The 20,169-nt window shown below is 47.2% G+C and overlaps 1 pseudogene; it reads left to right on the top strand.

Annotated features, from left to right (window-relative positions):
• On the top strand, positions 1–20,169 carry LOC149344956 (uncharacterized; annotated as a pseudogene).

Raw genomic sequence — 20,169 nt, 5'->3', positions numbered from 1 at the left:
ATGTTAATGGCTGTCTCTCACAACGTTAAAATTCAGTCCTCAGTGAAACAGGGCTGCCCGCTGTCTGTGCTTCTGTTCGCATGATACTTGAAGCCACTTTGTCTAAGTGCTATAAACAGGGAAGTTGTCCACGGTTTTCGTATTATGGGTCATGAACTGAAGGTGTTAGCCTATGCGGATGACCTTGCGTTTTTCTTTGCTGATAAGGCAAGCATCAATGAGGTTTTTCGTTTAACGAAAGACTTCGGTTCAGTGTCAGGAGCTCGAATTAATTGTAATAAGAGCTGCGGTCTGTGGTTTCGTATGTGGGGAACGACAACTGCTGAATATGCTGGTATACAATGGACACATACGCCACCAAAGTACGTTGGCGTTCCTTTCAGTGCCTATAAGCACAGTGCTCACTACTGGAAAGACCGCGTGCCAATTTTAAAGCTCTATGCTGAGACTTTTGTGCCCCATGGTCTCTTGATTTTTGGCAGGGTGAAGGCATAAAATCTCTTTCTCGCCACTAAAATTTGTTTGCTTGTTTGTTTGTCTGTTTGTTTGTTTACTGGGGTTTAACATCCCAAAGCAACTCAGGCTATGAGAGACGCCGTAGTGAAAGGCTCCGGAAATTTAGACTACCTGGGGTTCTTTAACGTTCACTGACATCGCACAGTACACGGGCCTCTAGAATTTTTCCTTCATCGAAATTCGGCCGCCGCGGCCGGGATCGAACCCGCGTCTTTCAGTCTAGCAGCCGACCGCTAAAATTTATTATCTACTGCAAATTACTCATTGCATAAGACTTTACATCCAATATTTCCACAGAGTTTTCGCAACTTTCGTGTGGAGTTCGTATTATGAATCAACGAGGAGTGATAAACTTTTCCGGCCTGTAAGCGCTGGTGGCCTCGGTTTATTCCACCTGTATGTTCCACAGGTAGTTTCACGGTTCATGTTTTTCAGCGACACTACACACCCTATAATGCGGGCATTCCTGCAAGTGAATTTAGTTCATGCTTTACCGAGCATCCTTATGTCTTCTAATGCTTCTGATCCTCCGTGTTTGCGGGGATTCATGCATGAGATGTATTTGTCTACTCGTTTCCTACTTGTTCGTTTTCCCCTGAGTTTCATTTTTCGGTGTCGAGGAAACGGTTGTACAAAGATTTAATGTGCATGCTCTTTCCTCCGCTACTGTATCGCTCTATGTATTTCGGTTCACCGGGACATGACGTATCAAAGAGAGTACGTAAAATGCCCCTCTCGCCACGTACAAAAACATTTTTCTCTAAGCTACACAGTGAGACAATACCAGTTAAAACATGGCTAGAGAAGAAGGGTGTTTCCGTATCTACGGTGAACTGTCTCCTTTGTGAAGCTCCTGAAACGATTGACTATTATTTTATCCATTGTAAACATGCAATACTCTTCTGGATATCATGCAATGGACGTTGAAAAAAGTTAATTTGACGCCGCGTTCTGTACGATTTCTCACTGCACTGCCATTTTTTGATGAGCCCTTAGATATGTTATTTTTAATTTGCTTACACAGCCTGTGAAAAACACTCATAATGGACCGACATTGTGAATCTGTTGTTTCTGCCACAGACCGTTTCTGTAGAATGATTGTACACCAAAAAGAATTGTACGCTCACAGTGAGTATGAACTGGAGTGGTACTCACTCTTAGTGCTCTGTTGTTTATTGCCTTTTTTCTAGTTCTTTGTATCAGAGATAAGTCGTGTTAAGATGCATTCGCTAAGTGCTCCGAAGTGACTCTTTTCTCGTGCTTGTCTCTTGATGTGCCACTGTATGTACATAGCTTATGTACATAAAACATCGCATTATTGTAATAAATACCATGTTTAAGGCCGCCGCGGTGGCTCAGCGGCTATGGTGCTCGGCTGCTGACCCAAAAGACGCGGGTTCGATCCCGGCCGCGGCGGCTAGAATTTCTTTGGAGGAGAAATTCTAGAGGCCCGTGTACTGTGCGATGTCAGTGCACGTTAAAGAACCCCAGGTGGTCGAAATTTCCGGAGCCCTCCACTACGGCGTCTCTCATAGCCTTAGTCGCTTTGGGAGGTTAAACCCCATAAACCAAACCAAACCATGTTTAAGAAAAAAAAGAGCGGCGATAGCCCAGTGGTCTCACTGAGCGGCCCTTAAAGGAGATCTGTTCGCGCAGCTGTGATTTCGACTCCCGGTCATGGATGCTGATTTAATTTATTTGTCTCTTCTTCATGGTTTGACCTCTAACTCAGCTGAAGGTCAAATTTACAAGGTCCGCGATTGAAGCCCGAGGTACCGTAGTGAAGCTTGCGGCGCATGGAAAAACGCTTGAAGCTCTGGCTCAGCCCACGTAGTTGCTTCGTCCATTTGTCTTGCAGCGAAGCCGCTAGAACCTCAGTACGTGCGCTATACAATCTTTGGCAAGGCATTCGCTCAATAGCTAGACGTCTGGTCAAGCGCAAATTGTTTGTTTTGGTGGGGCAGTGTGCGTAGTTAATATTACTAGATACGCCGTGGAAGTGAACGACTTAGGTAATTTTAAATTTTGCTGCCCTAAAGGTGAGCACCATTGTTGTAGTAAGCAGACAAGGGTAGGTAAATGAGGGGTTCGTTAAAGCATGCATATGAACGAAGCGAACAGCCGCTGATCCAACTAAGCAAAAGAATAGTTCTTTATTTTTGTTTGTGCACTTGATAAACAGTAAACTACAGTGCGATCAATCTTTTACGTGGGAGATAGTTGATAACAAAGTAGAGGAGAAAGAGCCGCCTGCTGCCGGTCACACCTGAGCCCATGGCGTCCAAATTTCGCTAAAAGTAGTCTACCAAAAGAGCTACGGCCGCTGCTGTTTTGTGAATAACTTTCTTTCGACCATGTATATAGTCTGCATTCTGTTAATAAACTGTCAATTTCATGTCAGCACTTGGGGTGTCTGTTCCTTCTGCGTCCATCATCATTCTGCGCTTTTTTTTTCTCAAGTTGCTGAAATGCCGCTCAAACGTCCGCATCATTCAACCATTGCGGCGGTCTGGGACCATACAGTCATACCGCAAGTGTCACATAGAACGTAATCGAACGATGAGTGGGAAAGCTGGGCGATGATCCTCTTATGCAGCTTACGGCATGCAGAGAACCAGAACCACCTCAGCGGTGGTTCGATCCCCAGTGCCGCCATTTATCCGCCGGTGATACAATGAGCACTAGCTTTCCCCTGGCCTGGTGTTCGGCGTCTCTGACGTGTAATGGTTGGAAATATGTCTGTGACTTCGCCGTGAGTAGACCGACATACCTTGTTCCATATCGACATAGCGTGTTCCAGAAGATGAAACGTGTGATTGCGCAATCAAAATCGAAATTATCAAATCAATACCACTGGAACATAGGCGCTCGTTAAACTATTGAGCAGACAATGTTAGGTAAATCAAGGGATTGTTAAAATATACATACGACGGAATGCAATAGGCTTTGAACCTAGGCAAGCATAAGGGAAGTTTTTTTAATTAATTGTTTGCTTTGAGCAATGAAAAATTGTAATGTAAAATTTATTTCACTTGGGAGATAATTGGTTCGAAAACAGAAGACAAAACAACCCGTACCGTTTCCATGTTTGACTTGATGCATGAGGGTACATTTCACGTCCGCCTTTATTGTTGAAGTGGCGTTGGTGGCAAATCTCGGCAAAAGGAAAGAGCAAGCCACGAAGCTAGTTGACTAAAGAAATTAAGGGGCCCATTGGATAACGACGGATAGCTTCAAGAGAACACAGAGGGAAAAATTCGGAGCTCTCTGAGAAGGAAACAAACCAAAATGGGAATCTTATCGAAAAAACATTTGAATAGAGCTTTAATCGGTTAAGGGTCATATACGCATATATCCATATAGGGCCATATATATGTCAACCGCTACTTAACATTCATAGATCCTGGGACTCTCATATCCCTTTTGGCTCAGTAGTGCAGCGGTAAAGCGATGCGCATCTACTCCGCGATAGCAGGTGCTGCTATCGGTGGGGCGTGTGAGGCTCAGATTGCTCTCATTAATTTTGCTTCCACCTGCTACGGAGTGCACTTTGCTCATAATCCGGTGTGCAGATTGTGATGACGCCGCAAGGTTGTGACCTAGGTGGCACATGTGCCTCCTAGGCTGCTTCTCTGAGGATTCCTCGCGGATATTTTGTCCACGATCAACGAAGCCGGCGCCGTATTGCCTGCGCCACAAGCTTCTTAAAGCTATCGCGTTAAAAGAAACGCGGAGTACAGGTCCTCCTCGAACGTAAAATAAAGTAGTCCACTCATCCCGGCACGATTGAAGTTCGCTAAGCAAATAAGAGGGAGCCAATACAAATCTGGAACCATATAAGGTGTCTAGATAAAAACGAATAAAAGAATGCAAGAATGCATTTAAGATGCCGAAGAAAAATGTTTAGAAGGAGCCCACGCTGTGGAATACATTACTTCGTTTATTCCTATGTCATTCAGTATCAACGATACGGCAACCTTCCCGATTAGAAAAGCAGCACAGAACAGCCTAATGGAAATATGTTTAAAACTACTCAATCTTAAGAGGAGGCAGACAGAGAAAAAAATTCCTATACACACAGTGGAAGGGAAGGGCAAAATTCTGATCAAGTTGATTAATGAACTTCTGCTAAACAGCAAGGAAACGTTTTTAAAAGCATTGGAAGCAGTCTCTGCAAATCCGCTTGTTGCGGATAGGTGGCGAAAAAGTAAAATTATTTTGATTTCTACAGAGTAAGGAAATAGGCGAGCATAAAGCTCTCCTGATCAATTACGATAACATCCTTTATATACAGGATGGCAGTGCAGGCGATGAAATTAAGGATGCAGGCAGGGAGAGGAAGTAATAACATACTCTGTGAACTTCAGTACGGGTTCAGAAGTGCTCGACGTTTAGATGATATCCTGTTGAACTTTACCCAATGCATTGAAATAACTCGGGCGGAAAGATGGTCTTTGCATTTAGCCATCCTAGACATAAGCGGTGCGTACGACAACGACAGTAAGGAATCTCTCGGAAAATACTGAAAGACTGAGGTATCGGTCATGAGATAATTGGTTTCCGAAAGGAAATGTACTGAGATAGTAAAGCTCAAATTGCTTGGGAAGGGATAAGAAGTATGACAATTGTCGAGGTACGTAGAGGATTAACTCATCGATGCCCACAGTAACTCCTGCAGTTAATTGTTTATGAGATAAATATAGAAAAGAGGGCTCCAAAAAGTTATCTAGTTTATGATATATCGTAAATCTTAGGCGGAAAGTCCGTACCGCAGCGGCACCTTTCTTTAATGTATGCGGACGATATTATATTATCGGCAGGTAGCCAAGCAGATTTACAGACTCGTAATTCTAGTACAGAGGAAAGAGACGATTTAGATCAATTAGATCAGTTCTGATGACTTTCAACGATTCCACTGATCAAGTACTTGCAATAAAAGATCACAAGATGCCGAGATCGGAAAGAACACAAAAATCGCGAGGTATCGGTAAACGAAGGAAGAGCCCGAAGAGTCTGTTAGGGCAAAAGGGCGAAAGGTACCACGGTAATGAAACAGGGCTTCGTTGGAGTACATCATGTATGAAGTACTGTGAGGTTTTTAGACAGAAGTCATGGCTCGCGAGTGCGGTTTTGTGCCTAAGGGCTGAAGTTCTGTGGCGCCTAGCATTACATACCCACGGGTCAGCACTAGGTGTCCACAGCAAAATCACAAAGGAGCCAGTGCTGGCGGATATATGCTGGGCATCTATGGGTGCACCGCAAGCTGAGAGTACAACATTATAGGAAGAACGCCGGAGGAATTTGAACGATAGCAGTTGAGCAGATAAGGTAGTTATTTATTTATTTATTTCAGAGTACGGTAGCTCTCAATTAAGTGGCATGACAGTAGAGGTTTTTGTTTTCGAGGAAAAAAAACCTCTGGCACCGACAAGACACAAAAATCATTACCAAAATACGAGTACAGTACCAGCGAGCTATGGAAAGAAAATTATGGGTGTAACGTTGAGAGACAGGAAGAGGGCACAGTTTACCAAGAAACAAACGCTAGTTAACCACGCACTGATCGAAATAAAGAAGAACATATTAGAGAGGATTTGCATAAAGAATCAAACGCGAAGAAGGTTCGTTAGTATTGGTTATCCCTGCTATACTTTTCTATGATATGTGAGGAGAAAGCAGTCATCAGCAAAGCAGATGCTGTAGAATTTCGGGATCACCAAATCTATAGCGGTGAAAGAAGGTCTCCAGGGGGGAGAATGGTAATCGGAGATCAAGGAAGTGCGCTTGATGGCGAGCACCTGTTAAGGCGCAGAGGTGAGCACAAGCTGCGTTACGATGCAGGTCCAGGGAGCACCGCGCGTACACGTCTGCTGTTATTTAGCTAAGGGGCGACAGACGCGGCGGGAGAGGCCAAAGTTGAGGGCGCGCTAGTAACATGCGACTGCTCAGTACGGAGTAACAGACGCATGTAAGTACAACAGTGCCCGGTAACTGCCGCGACACCCGCAACTGTGATATGCGCCGCTCTCTCATTGGCAGCATCTGCGCTGCCCCTTCAAGTTCACGCAGAGAGAGAGAGAGAGACAGCGGCCTCGGACAGACATCGACGAAATTCGTGTTTTCGGCCAGAAGTGGCACGCTCTCAAAATGAGCATGGCAGGTAAAGGCAAAAAAAACGATGTCGTTAAGTGTAACGCAATGGATTCCAAGACAAGGTAAGCGTAGCAGGGGGTGGCGAAAAGTTAGGTGGGCGGTCGAGATTAAGTAGTTTGCGGGGAACGGAGGACGCAGTTGGCAAAGGACTGGATTTCTAGGGGTAAGAGAGAGGTCTTTCGCTTGCAGCGGGCATAGCCAGGTTGAAGATAATAATGATCATGGATTTCCTGCTGGGTGCAATAAATCCCATTTGATGCGTGATGTTACTACCAGTTAAGGAATTCAAACTGGCAAAACATATTTCGCAGCTCGCCGCTACTGCTTCTCTTTCCCTTCCTTGATTTCGTTCTCCAAGCCTAGAGGGAAACAGCCCCAATAGGGCCTGGGAAGAGGGAAGAATAACGGAGGCAGCGTTCGGCGGGCGAGGATTGGGCGCAATTCCGTCCTTCGTCCCTCCAAATGTTAATCCCTTCCCATGAGGACGGTGCCCACCGAGCTGTGCCGGGTTGACGTTACCGGTTTTCCTTTCTTCTGTCCCATCCTTCTCCTCTCCGCTCGCTAAGCTGTAGTAGTTTCTGACCACATACAATGAACGTACCTGTAAACAATTAGTGGACGCCTAGACACTGCCCAGCCTGGGTTGAGGTAGCACAAGGATCCAGTCGAGGCGTTTCTAGCCACTTCCGGTTTGCTGACGTTGGGTGACGTCACATGACTTGACATGCTTGCCATGACCATGCATCACGTGTCATGCTTAGGCATTCGCCTCGTTATACAGGCCAAACATGTGTGATCAGGTGACCTGACATTTTGTGTGAAACGTGGACGCCACCAAACAAACCGACGAGCTCTTTAGGATTCGCATAAAATCGTCCCACCTTCAAAAGCAATGTAGTGCGTCTTCAGAGCTGCTTCCCAGCGTTTCAACGCAGTGAACGTCTTGTGGCGTTTCATCTGCATGGAAGGGGTGAACTCAAAAGAGATTTCACTATGTCCCAAAGCTGCAAGGTGCGATGGATGCTAGTGAGGTGCGTTCGTGATTCAGCTCATGCCATAATTTTAAGCATCACCAGCGCATCTTAAGTATAAGAAAAGTGATTGATCCCCCTTCTATAGAATTGTAAGGACCTTTTGTAATGAAATATGCGACCTGTGCAATTTGCTACAGTTTTTATTCAGTCACACAGGACGGTCAGCTAATTTTCTTAAAGGGCCTTTCGCAGAAGTCATTCGATAACGAGTGGAGTTTTGTGCAAGCAGATCAAGAATTTTTACATGGAGTCATAGAAGAATGTAGTCATTTTTAAACTGCAAAACCGAGCATGGGTAGGATTTCGCATAACGAAGTTTATATTGTACATGGGCGATATGCAGTTTTCTCTCTGTAAACTACTTTTATGCGAAGCATATTACTATAGCTACACTACAGCCCGTCGAGCGCGGCGGTGGAGCTACCATTGACCTTTAGCGTGAACACGCGACACCACGTGACAACATGACGTCACAGCAGAGGAGAGATGGGCTGCCGGCTCGCGCGGTCGGCCGTGGCGGTGGAGGCTCCACATCAGAGGCGCGGCGGCTGACCACGTCACAACATGACGTCACAGCAGAGGAGAGATGGGCTGCCGGCTCGCGCGGTCGGCCGTGGCGGTGGAGGCTCCACATCAGAGTCGCTGCAGCTGACCACGTGACGCTACAGCAGCGGTATAAAGCTGAGCTTGCCTCGCTCTCCGGGCACTTACGAGGCGGCCAGGTGTTGGGATGCCGCCTAGAAGCAGGGCTGATTTGAACGAGAAGCGAAAGCTTCAGCGTGCCACAGAGACCGATGAAGAGCGGGATGAACGTCTGGCTAAGCGGCGTGCTCAATATGCGGCTCGGCGATAACGTTCTACAACAACTGAAGAACAAAGCGAGGAACTTTACCAAGCCTAGCCATCAATATGCTTCGCACCTGACTAGGCTTAACCTTAACTAAACCTCAGCCATTTTTTTACTTACTGCCGTTCACAAGCGCACTACAGCGCTAGCTCTAGAGACGAAGGTTCCCGGTCAAGAAAGGGTCGGTATCATAGGTACGAAGTGTCCAAGGCGAACGGCAAAAAATCATGGCTCGCGCGCTGTCTCCGCCGCCGTGCCCGCGTTGTAAGAAAACAAAGAAGCGCATTTAATGGAAAGACATGCGAACGCCATAGCCAAGCTCCGGGGAGAAAGTCAAAGGGCAAGAAACCGTGATGGGGGCACAAAAGGCGCGAACCACCCCCGACGCTTGAAGAAGGGACGCCATCGCAAGCCACGACCCTCTTGATGAAAACCATCTCAGCAGGGAGCCGCAGGGAAGCAGCCGCCAAACGGGCGGCACCATTCACGTAAATGTAACTGTGCATACACGCAGCTGAATTCCGGTACGGGGGCTCCGCAGATGAGGATCGTGGGAAAATTACGTTGCCAACGCCTCCTGGACACGGGAGCCCATGGCTGTTGCCCTGTTATTATCACTTCCCCTCACAGGCATTGGCGGAATTCGGATGGGCAAAGAAGGGGCAACGAGGAGGAAGCCCGGTGCCGGTGCGGTTCTCAAATCACTTCTCAGATCATAAGGCCGTGATCATCACCACTAAACATGAGTGAGTAGTGTCGACGCTAAATAAAATTATCGGCGTCACTTAAAGAAGTTACGTCCGAGTACTGCGAAAGCGTTGCACTACTATTTCAATTCTTTCAAATTCTATTCAATTCTTTTGTAGCTGGTGCGTTTGCAAGTTCTAGTACCGAATATTACCGTTTAATGTTCCGTATTTTCCGCCTTTGGGGAGATCACACCGTTTTTACCAATCGCGAGTTTTAAAACACTGCCGCTTTTTTGGCGACGTCGGGTTGTCGTGTCGATGAGCCATCTGATGCTTTCGTATTAATATGGGATCGAAAAGTGGCCTCCGTAGCTAGCGCTCGTTATCCGCATTTTTATTGTTGTTGTTCTAGTCTACAGTTCAGCGAAATAAAAAATTTGCTGCTTAAATGCACATTCATGCTTAAATTATGTCTTATTTTCTTTCCATGTTGCTTTTTCCTTTCATGTTGAATGGAGCTTTCACGCGTCTTACGGCACACGCGCAGTGGCTAACAGTCAAGAAGAAGAAGAAAGCAGGGTTTAAGAGGGTGCGTATGTGCCATGCTTTAAGAGGAAGAAAAAGAAGGAAAGGGTGCCTGTGCTCTGACCCAGCGTTCTGCCTTCGAAAAAAGACTGCTTCAGGATGGGGCCCACTGAAACTGGAGAGAGCTTCGGAGGCCAGGTGAGTGCGCCATCACCCAGTGCATTTTGCTTGCTCCTTTATTCCATTTTATTCTTTGCTGTTATTAGCAAGGCATCGGTAGTGTTTAATGGAAGGTGAGGGTTTATATCTTGTAGGCGGTTCCTATGGTGCTCGGCTATTGAGTCAAAGCATGCACGGTCGAGTCGCGGCAGCGGCGGCTGCATTTTGATCGAGAGTGCAAAAACGCTCGCGTGGTGCATGGCGTCAGTGCGATTTGGACTCCAGGCGATAACCGCGTCGCCCTTGAGCATATCAATCAGTACTAGCCTCGCCATTTGTCTAATTTCACCGATTCCAAAGCAGCGCTCCAAGGCTTATAAACTGCTCTTCGCTGTGGAATCCATGAACAACTGGTCGCGGAAATCCGAGAACTGCATCACTATGCCATCAATAAAAGGCACGACATTATCTACAAGTGGCTTCCAGGACACAGCGGTATAGGAGGCAATCACCGCGCGGACGAGGGTACGCGAACTTCCCACTGCGACGGCGATTGGGTGTCGATCCTCATTTCGAGAACACACGCAGCGGTAGGCTTCGCGCACTTTCGCGAGAAATCACGCTAGCCGCGTAAAATTCCGCCCAATTTTCGAAGTCAAGCTCAGAATCCCTGGACTCTCAGCGCTGAAGGTCCGGCTTCCAGCCGGCCTACCACGACGTGAAGCATCACTGCTGTGTCGCCTGTGGCTTGCTTTAGCTTTCAACAACCATTATTCCTTAGTAGTCGCTATGGCTGATAGCCCTGCATGTACGTGCCATCTGCGGATGTGCGTGACCAAAGCCCACATTATTTGTGCTATGCATGGAGTGCCGAAAGGCCGTCTCTCTGCCATGCGCTGGAGCCTCCAAATCCACGCCCACTGACGGAAATTAAGATTTTGAGCCACTGCTTGCGTTGTTCGTCGGCGGTGATGACCTCCCAGGTAGAGCGCCGCTTCTTGAGAACGTCAGGCTTCCACGATAGGTTGCGATTTTACCGCACGCCTACTGACTTAGCATACTAACTTCATTATACTGTTAATCCCTTTTCTTTTCCATCTCTACATCCCCTGATCTCTTTCCCCCAGTGCAGTGCAGCAAACTGCTTTCGTCTTCGGTTAACGTCCCTGCCTTTCCTCCGCCTCCTCCTCAGACTCCCCAATCCACACATAACCGCAGAGAAACCAACTTCAGCGCTCACAGCGTATACAGCACGAGCGTTAACGTTGCCTGTGCCTGTTTTATAACTGTGTGCTGCGTTGGAAAGGATTGCTGGAATGTAGCGCAGGCTTTCTTCCGCAGACTGTCATACGCAAGGCGAAGGGACTATTCGTGATTCGCTTTGTCTACCTTAGATGCTCATTGAGCATTCAGTGCAGCGGAGTGCCTCGTTGGTTTACCCTGGGTGCTTCAGAAGTCTTTCGCCGTTTGTTAAGCTCCATATTGGCAGCTAACTGCGCTCTTCTGTTCTAGACTGTGCGGGAATCGCTTCAGCTCTGCCTTCTTATGCTTGCCACGAGCACCCTTCAGCTGATGTTTGAACCACTCACGATCTGCATGATTCCCTGTTTACAATATATATGTGAGATTCGCATTTTCTTTTAAAATTTCCAAACCCCAATGCATTTCGAGCGTCGTGATTGCAACCAGGGTTGCCGTTGGTGGCTACTTTGCGCCAAATTGGCTACTTTTCGACCCCGTCTGGCGATGAAAATTTCACGCTGGCTCCTTGGCTACTTTCTGGCTACTTTGAACTTCTATTTTGGCGCATTTACTAGCCATTTTTTTTTGCAATTGCATATACAATAGCAAGCAAGAACAGAAAATAACAATTATTTCCAAGCTTTGCTGTCCTCATTGCTGTCCTGGTCGCCTTGATGCGCGCGTCCTCGACGCATATATTCCTCCAACGAACTGGAGTCTCAAATACGCCAGCAGCAGAGAATTAGCGGTGCCCTTGATCGCGCATCATGTTTGACTTTCTGGCACGTAGCGGCATCGTACAAGGACACTTGCGGCGAATGCCCTTTTCAACACCTGGCGCAAGGAGCACTGAACATTTTGACCCTTCCAATTTCTAATGCTGATTCAGAGCGCGTGTTCTCTTGCGTTAACTTGACGAAAACAGAGATCCGTAACAAAATGAAGCTGAACTTGCTTATGGCGATTCTGCGAATCAAATTTGGGCTACGACTCCAAGAAAAATATCATCGTTTAACGTTCCTGCTGAGTTGTTGAATAGAATGTGCCAAAATTACTCCGGCAAGAACACTAAACTACGCGGACTGAACTTTTATTTATTTGCAACGTACCTGATACTTGAAGGCCAAGCAAGAGGCCCAAAATTTCGTGCTCTTTATTTACTCTTTGTTTTTGTGTTGATTCAAAATGATATTATTTATTGTTCATTAATAAAAGTTGCTTATAATAATGGTTCTTTTCTACTTGGCTACAAATTTGGCGCCAAGATCAGGTGGCGTGGCTACTTTTGGCTACTTTTAGCTTCAGTTCTGGCTCTTTTTGAAAAATTCCCAACGGCAACCCTGATTGCAACTCTATCCGGCATCCGGGCGTTCTGCTCTCTCTAGTGGCGTCGCAAGTCGGCTGGTACATAGGAGAGGTAAGCAACAAGAGTGGACGAGCGGCGACATCTGCCGGGATAGCTCAAAACTAGGAACAGCGCGATTCTCTTTCGTCGCTTGCTAAACACCAGAGGGTGTTGCTGGTTTCGCTATAGTTTCCTATAGCTGCATGGGAGTCCTTTTCAAAGGAGGAAAACTGAGGCAAATTTGAGTCCGGGGAAGGAAGAAAACAAGCGGAGGGAGATTTGGTTTTCTGCGCATCTACGCTTGTTACTTAAGATTTCCTTAAGCAAAGGCCTCACAAAATCATACATACTCATTCACTAATGATCAGTCGGTTGATAGCGTTGCTGTCATCGTAAGCTCCGGATAATTTCTTGCTTCAGTTATGATGTTACTTCAGCAGGTTACTGCCACAAGGATTCCGGTTTGGCAACCAATGCTGTCGGAGTGGCCATTCGAACGTACGGTGTTGAGCAATCTTTGACGCATTACTTTTCAACATACGCTACTAGTTGTCACCACAGCATGGCCAGGCGTCATTCTAGCAAGGCGACAAGGCCAGACTACTACAAACGTTTCGGTATTTATCGTACCGTGTGCAAGCCACGTGCACAGAATTGCCTACTTCTCAGTGTTCTAACCGCTTGCTTGAAACGTTTTTCTAAGAATCCTTCGCCATCATCTTCAAGGCTTGAAAGCTAAGTGCAAGACTATCGGTTTCCGAACTTCACGTCATCTGCTGCCCTGCGCAACCAAAATATTCAAACCTCAATTCAAGGCACGCTTTCAATTGTGGCTGTAAACGCTGTACAGGGAATTAAAAAAAAAATGTGTCATAGTGCTGATGTCTGATGCTACATTTACTGCGCCCTTTATTCATTTTGGTTGGTCAGCGCTTGCACTCAAGCCTGCAAAACTGAACAGCATCTCGAATTGGTGGGCCGATTTTAACTACCGTGCTGAGATTCAGAACTGAAGGGGTGCCAGCATCCAACAGCGGGAGCACTGCGGATCCTAATAGTTAGACAGTCCAGCGCTCTAACCACTAGAGTAGAGCATGCGATCACATTGTTTCTGTGTTCGTGCAAGGTACTGTCATTCTAGTTGAAATTAGGAAGAAATGGTATTGGCGGGGCATGTGATGTCAAAGCAAGATAACCGGCTTTCTTTAATTAAGGGTAACAAACTCAATTACATACGAAGGCAAGCGCAGCACAGCGCAGAGTCAGGTGGGCGTATGAGATTACAAGGCTTGCAGGGATAAAATGGCCGCTGGCAGCTCAGGAGATGGTTAATTGGAAAGATATGGGAGAGGTCTTTGACCTGCAGCGCGCGTAGTTAGGCTGATGGCGATAATGATGCGGAGGACTAAACATAGCTCGTAAAATTTCGCGCTATGAACGTTACAGACGGCGCAACAAACTATCACACCTACAAACAACATTGACACTTTGAAATACCCTTGATAGATGGGCCAGCGGCTCAGTATAAAGAAGAAGACAATGTGTCACATGCGGCTAATTTTGTGAAAAAGCGTGCGTTGTAATGAAGTTGCGCGCAGTGTTTAAGTGTCCTAAGAATCTGCGTGGCTGTCGCAGCTGAGTTCGGAGATAGGAGCGGCGCACGCTCCCGCTGCCAAGCCGGAGAGGCACGCGGCGAGGAGAGAGATGGTCGGATACGTGGTGTGTGGCGTCACGACTTTATCTGTGCTGGTGGCCATCGTGTTCCTCATCGTGTACCAGACCAACATAGGCGTGGAGACCAACTCCCTGTGCATCACCAACGAGTGCAAGATATTCGCCCGACAGGTATGCATAGAAATGCAAGTGCGCTGTCGGTAAAAGAAACATATGCGGGAATAGGTGCACTTCTGTATTTGAGGAGGCTTACAGGTTTGATCAGGAGTGACCAGTATTTTCCTTCGGTGGCTCTTTTACCAGCGCCACGAGTGGCTTGTAGCGAAGGTACCCAAGTATAAGCAGCGTCATTAGCTATGGCAGCACAAACGATGTGGAGTTTCGTCATGTTTGCATTAGCCACATTTCGCGCAGTTGCTATAAATATGGCTGCATACACTTTATAATAGTGTTAGGGAAGGAAAAGTGGCACCAATCGAAGCACCAGTCTTTGGAATGGTGCTGCAAGTTGTCTTGGCTGACCAGTGCAAAGAATGACGGTACAGTATGTCACCATCCTTCACCTAATCTTATAATTCTCGGTACCGTGAAATCCCAACATAGGTTTACTCTCCATGAACTCCTCATAACATCGATCTTCCACACAATTTATGATGTGAACATCAGTACTCAGAAACCTAGTAAAAAGATGGGGCATGACTGTGTGCAAGCTGTGTAAACAAAAAGGGAGCGTGAATGTGTGACTGCCAGCCAGCGTCCAACAATTCCTCGTCGCTACTTTTCTCACAAATGTTGCATCGCAATTAAAAATACATTTTTGGAGCAAAAAATAGTTTGCTCGATCTGAACCTTCGACTGGTTAGAGGCCGTCGACTGGGTATTGAACACAGCTCGAGCAATACGGAAGAAATCTACCAATTGCTGCTAATTACCGATATGCCGATATCTAAGATTTTACGAGTTCTAACAAAATTTTGATAGCGCTTTTTTAATGTGGCTGCATCACCTAGCAAATGCTGAAACTAGCGATTTCTTTTCATTCATTCATAACCAGTGCCTTAGAGGGTGAACCTACCCTCCGTGGTCTGTCAGCAATACTCCAACGCAGTTTCGGTTTAGCGTGGCCACCGTTGCCTCCTGTCAGGAGTCACTTACCCTAAAGAGTCTACTCTCAGCGCCAGTTAGTACTCACCTACCCTTTTCGCACCGGAAATTATTTACAAGCATCATTCGTGTGCGAAAAAAAAACTTGGTTGCCGACTACTAGTTTGAAATCGCTACGAGCAATGACTGTGCCGTCTTAAATGTCTCCTTATCGGCATCGGGTGCGCATAGCTCACCGGCTGTCGGGGTCCAAACTGTCCTGCGCAGATGGCGCCAGTACTGCGGCACATGGCGAACCTCTGTCTGTGATATCACATGCTCAAAATTTGTAAATACATAACCTTGACCCATGACATCTTCCACTGAACTGGGCCTCCGTTTACAGCCCCAGCACCGCCTAATCAGCTGGGAGGCACGTCACAGCTCGTACACTCTTCAGCAGTTCCTATAGTGATATATAAGTTGACATGCCGACTAAAAGCTAAACCTCCCGCTTAGTTGTCGTACAGATTCTTATTTAAAACTTGTCACAGAGCAGACAAGAATAGGGAAAGGATGGGCGCGTTACGTCATGCATCGAAAGGAAGCCTAGAGACAATGAAAAGTGAAATAAAAGCGAAAGGGAAGGTATTCTTTACATTTGTCCCGTCTATGAGCCGAAAACTGAAAATATAACCCTACTTTTACGCACAGCATAACTGATTGTGCACTACAAAAAACACAAGCAGATGCCGCCGTTGGCATCCGAACTTAACGACCTCCGCATGTCCACAACAGTGGGTATGCTACTGCGGCGGCATCGTGTATTCTCGCTTGTAATTGTGTTTCTTGTTGCCTAACCATGGAAGTGTTCACCAGCAAACCCTGGACCATATTGGCTGCCGTGTAACGCCCTGTAATACCACGAGGAGCACGTGCCGCGTGAATGAGCAATGAGGGCGACTGCTATGTGAGATCCCTGTTGTGCTAACTCTCCGGGTTAGGCAACATGTAACACATATACATACCCAAAACTATAGGAATCGGCAGCGGCTATGTACCTGAGTTGACATGAGCCCCGGACACGATGTGAACTTACTGGCTTCGGATCCTACCCGTGGCAAATGGTTGGTTCTTCTATTTTGCATAAATGATACATGGAAGAGGCCTTTGTAATCTTTCTCTAGGAGATAATATGCTGGTGCTTTTTGTTGGCAGTTCAGTTCACTTTGTTCGATTTCCATTCGTTGCTGATAGTACAGCGCGGAAAATGAGGTGAGAAACACTGCGTCATCTTTAAACGACTTCAACCTTAACTATAATCTACCGGCTTCTTCGCACATAGTCAATTGCCTTCCGCTCGCATCTATCTAAACAATACCCTCTACCACAGCTCAGAGAGGCCATCCGCAACGACATATTACACAAACGTGACTCCCGGGCCATGCTTGCCCTTGATATGCAAAATTCATTCGACATAAGTCACAAGCCCCTAGCCACTACCTGCAGCGGTCCGCGCGCCTTGCGCTACATCCAGGCCTTCTTCTACGAAAGCACGGGCCGCAACACATGCGGATTCACTTCCGCTATCTTCCACCTAGCAAGGTGACGCGCCCCCGAAAGCTCGGTCCTCTCAGACCTCCTCTTTAAATCACTCTCACCCGTCTAACACGAATACTCGAAAACATACCAGATCTTCAACACAGATGATACTGCACTATATGCTACCTGTACTACCAAAGGATTCTTTGGGCATATTCACCATAGCATCCAAATCGCCACGGACGCCATCCAAACATGCGCACAGGCCGGTTCATCGTCATCAAACCCTCTCAACGCACCCCAACCATCACCATTCTGCTTCACAATATTCCCATCGCCGCAGTGCCACGACTCCGACTTCTCGGTCTTCAGACCCAAAAAGACGCGAGAGCCACCCACACCGAGCCAGGTCAACCAAATCACATAAATCACCCTCTACACTGTTAGCCGCTGTCACGGTCGCAAAGAAAGTGGCACTCTGAGAGTAGTACACGTCCCTATTGTTAACCATCTTGCCTGCAGTCCCCACAACACTCATCATCAAATCATAACTCACCAAGCTTAGCCTATGCCGCTAAAATTTCAAAGGAGCACTCCATTTATGCCGCCATCCCACCCCTACACGGGCACAATCCGGCTCTACTAACTATGCAGGCACATGAATGTCCAGGCAGTCGTGTAGGCATGCCTTTTCAAGCAGCAACGTAGACCCTGCACAACACCTGCAGGCACTCATCTTCGCTTAATCGGCTGCACTATGCCTGAGCCGTCGCCCCTCCACTCAAACCCCGCTTACCCCGCAAGCCACCTAGAACTCCAACCTCTCCCCTCATAACACGGATCTGTAACAGACCGAAATGCACCCCGTGCACGTATCTCTCTATATAGTACCGCTATCGCCATAACATCACGTAAATGGATGCCAGACACAATCTCACACACGCACTCCTCACCTCCGCCGGATTGAAGACATCAACCGCTAAGGATTCACGCCCTCTCTATCCAATCCACCAGTACTGCTGACGCCGAATGCCTAGCCATCACACACAAGTTGAATAGAGACTCGGCACACCACAATAACATACGAGTTCCTTTCAACACACCGACAACTCCTCCGATGCACTCTCCGACATTTTCCGCCTGGCCATGAGAGCGAATCTTCGGAAATTAGTGCTGTAGTGCGTCTGCCCGAGTACTGAGCTTCCGGTAGCCGGTGGTGGCCTCGCCATCCCCTTAACATAGACCCCATTGAACTTATCGACTACAGTGCAATACTAGACCACTTACACCGTTCCCGCGCGGGGTATTTACCACCCATCACTTGCTCAGTCGCACCCAAACCACGTACTGGCGACAACTCCAGACACACTTCTTTCCGTCCCTTCACGCCACCCATTTGCTTTCACCCCACACGCTTCCCACCCCAAACCGCCATTTTGCAACGCCATTGCACCCATCGTCCTCCACGACTTCTGGGAATGCCCAGATGCTCTGCGCGCTCCTCCCGCACACATTATTCTCCTTCTCTTTCTCGCGTGCTGTATTTGATCCCTATGTCATACCAACTGTCCCCATCCGCCATACTGATCTGCTGACATTCCTTTCTCAATATCTGATTTTTATACACAATCACCGTCGCGCCGATTTGTGGACCATGCTTTCTACCATTGTGCTTAGTTCTTAGCTTTTGAGCGCGCACATTCCGCAAAATTGGTCCGCCCGAAATCGAAGCAACTAAACAATTCCTGTGAACATTTAGATGAAAAATGGCTGCTCATCGCATGGGTAACACCATGCGCACTAAACAAGATATAGCGCATGATTATAATCTGCGTGTTGCCGACATGCAGTCAGACTTCTGACCCTTCCGTTGTCATTGTAGCAGTCTCACTCTGGCAGACGCGATCATATCCCTGCATTGTGTAAAAATTTAGCGTTATGTAGTGCGGTGATTATTTGGACCGTTCCTTGGCCAAGTGTTGCCATGAACATTACTCTCGCGAATCTAAGCGTTTTCTTTATTTTCTAGTATGCGTGAGCACTTGTTGCCATGATGCACAAATTAGGAAGCATAGCTTAGGACCTTCAAACAGGGCGTATGAATGTGACTGTGCGCTTGTCGCTATTTTTGTTGTCAACTCCTGTTGCGCATGCAAATAGCGGTTGACGAGTCATGTTCTTTTTCAGCGACAACCATTGATGGCAACAGCGGCTCTAGAGGTGCTACGATGCGCTGGAAGGCCTCGACGAGAGTGGAGACAAGAAAACTTTCGTTTAGCATGCATGACTGGCTTACTGTATGCAAGCATACTCGGAATTTAAAATAAATTTATCTTTGTTATGCGGCTGCTCAGCATTTGATTTCTGACAAACGCTTCTTAGTGCGCTCTGGGATCCGTCGCAAGTTAGCTCATTTCACATACACATTATTTTTTCCATACAAGGGAAAGCATACCGAGAGCGACAAAACTCTTTCATTTCAATATTTATTTTAATGATTCTTCACAATCTGCTCAATAAAAGACGTTAGCAGTTGAAGGACAAGCTGTTTTTGAGTGCAGCTCACCGCGTCGCTGGCACACCCGTTCATTTCGAGCAGTTGTCCGCGGCAATGAACCGGTCAGCCTCCCCGTGTCGAGACTTCTACGAATTTGCGTGCGGCAACTGGCCCGAGGCCAACCCGGGCCACTCGTCTGAGGCGTCGCGCAGCACGGTTGAGCTGATCGCTGAAGCCGGGGCATTCCTTGTGCAGAGCAAGTACTCCGAGGGAAACCAGACGGCTGTAGACAAGGCGGCCATCCTCTTCTCGGTGAGTGAGACGGCCCGTGATCATACTCAATGCGGCAGTACAATGACGACGAAAGCTGTAATAAGCTATTTTTGACGTGCATTAAGAAGAAAAAGAATTACAGGCGATATATTGGCTGATACGACGGAAATGCCTCACATTAGGCTTTCATTCCCCTCTGCAATGACACGACACATCACAGAGATTTCCTTGCATCCAACTCTCTTGCATACTTGGTATTCTCGATAGGTCTTTAAACTTGACTCCCTTGCAGACTAGGTCATTAAGTCCTTGCACGTTCTTCACTATCCATCGAGGACTCGGTTTGGGAGGTGGCTCGCTCGCACACAACCGCTTCCACGAAAATGAGCTCACGGCGCACTGTGCTATATTCGCACCTATTCTCGGCTGACTTTCTTCGATTCCCTTCACGTTGCTCGTTCCTTTTCCCGCGAAAGAACGTCCTATGTTCACGGTAACCACCCTTTGTGTTCTTCCGTTCTGATTTATTTCTCTTGCTCCACTTTGCTACCTGCCAACCGCAGCAGGTGGAGGCTTCAGAGAACGACTGA

The sequence above is a fragment of the Amblyomma mixtum genome, chromosome 5 (assembly GCF_055824585.1).
Source record: "Amblyomma mixtum isolate Tamu chromosome 5, ASM5582458v1, whole genome shotgun sequence".
NCBI lineage: Eukaryota > Metazoa > Arthropoda > Arachnida > Ixodida > Ixodidae > Amblyomma > Amblyomma mixtum.
This window is presented reverse-complemented; position numbering and strand designations above follow the sequence as displayed.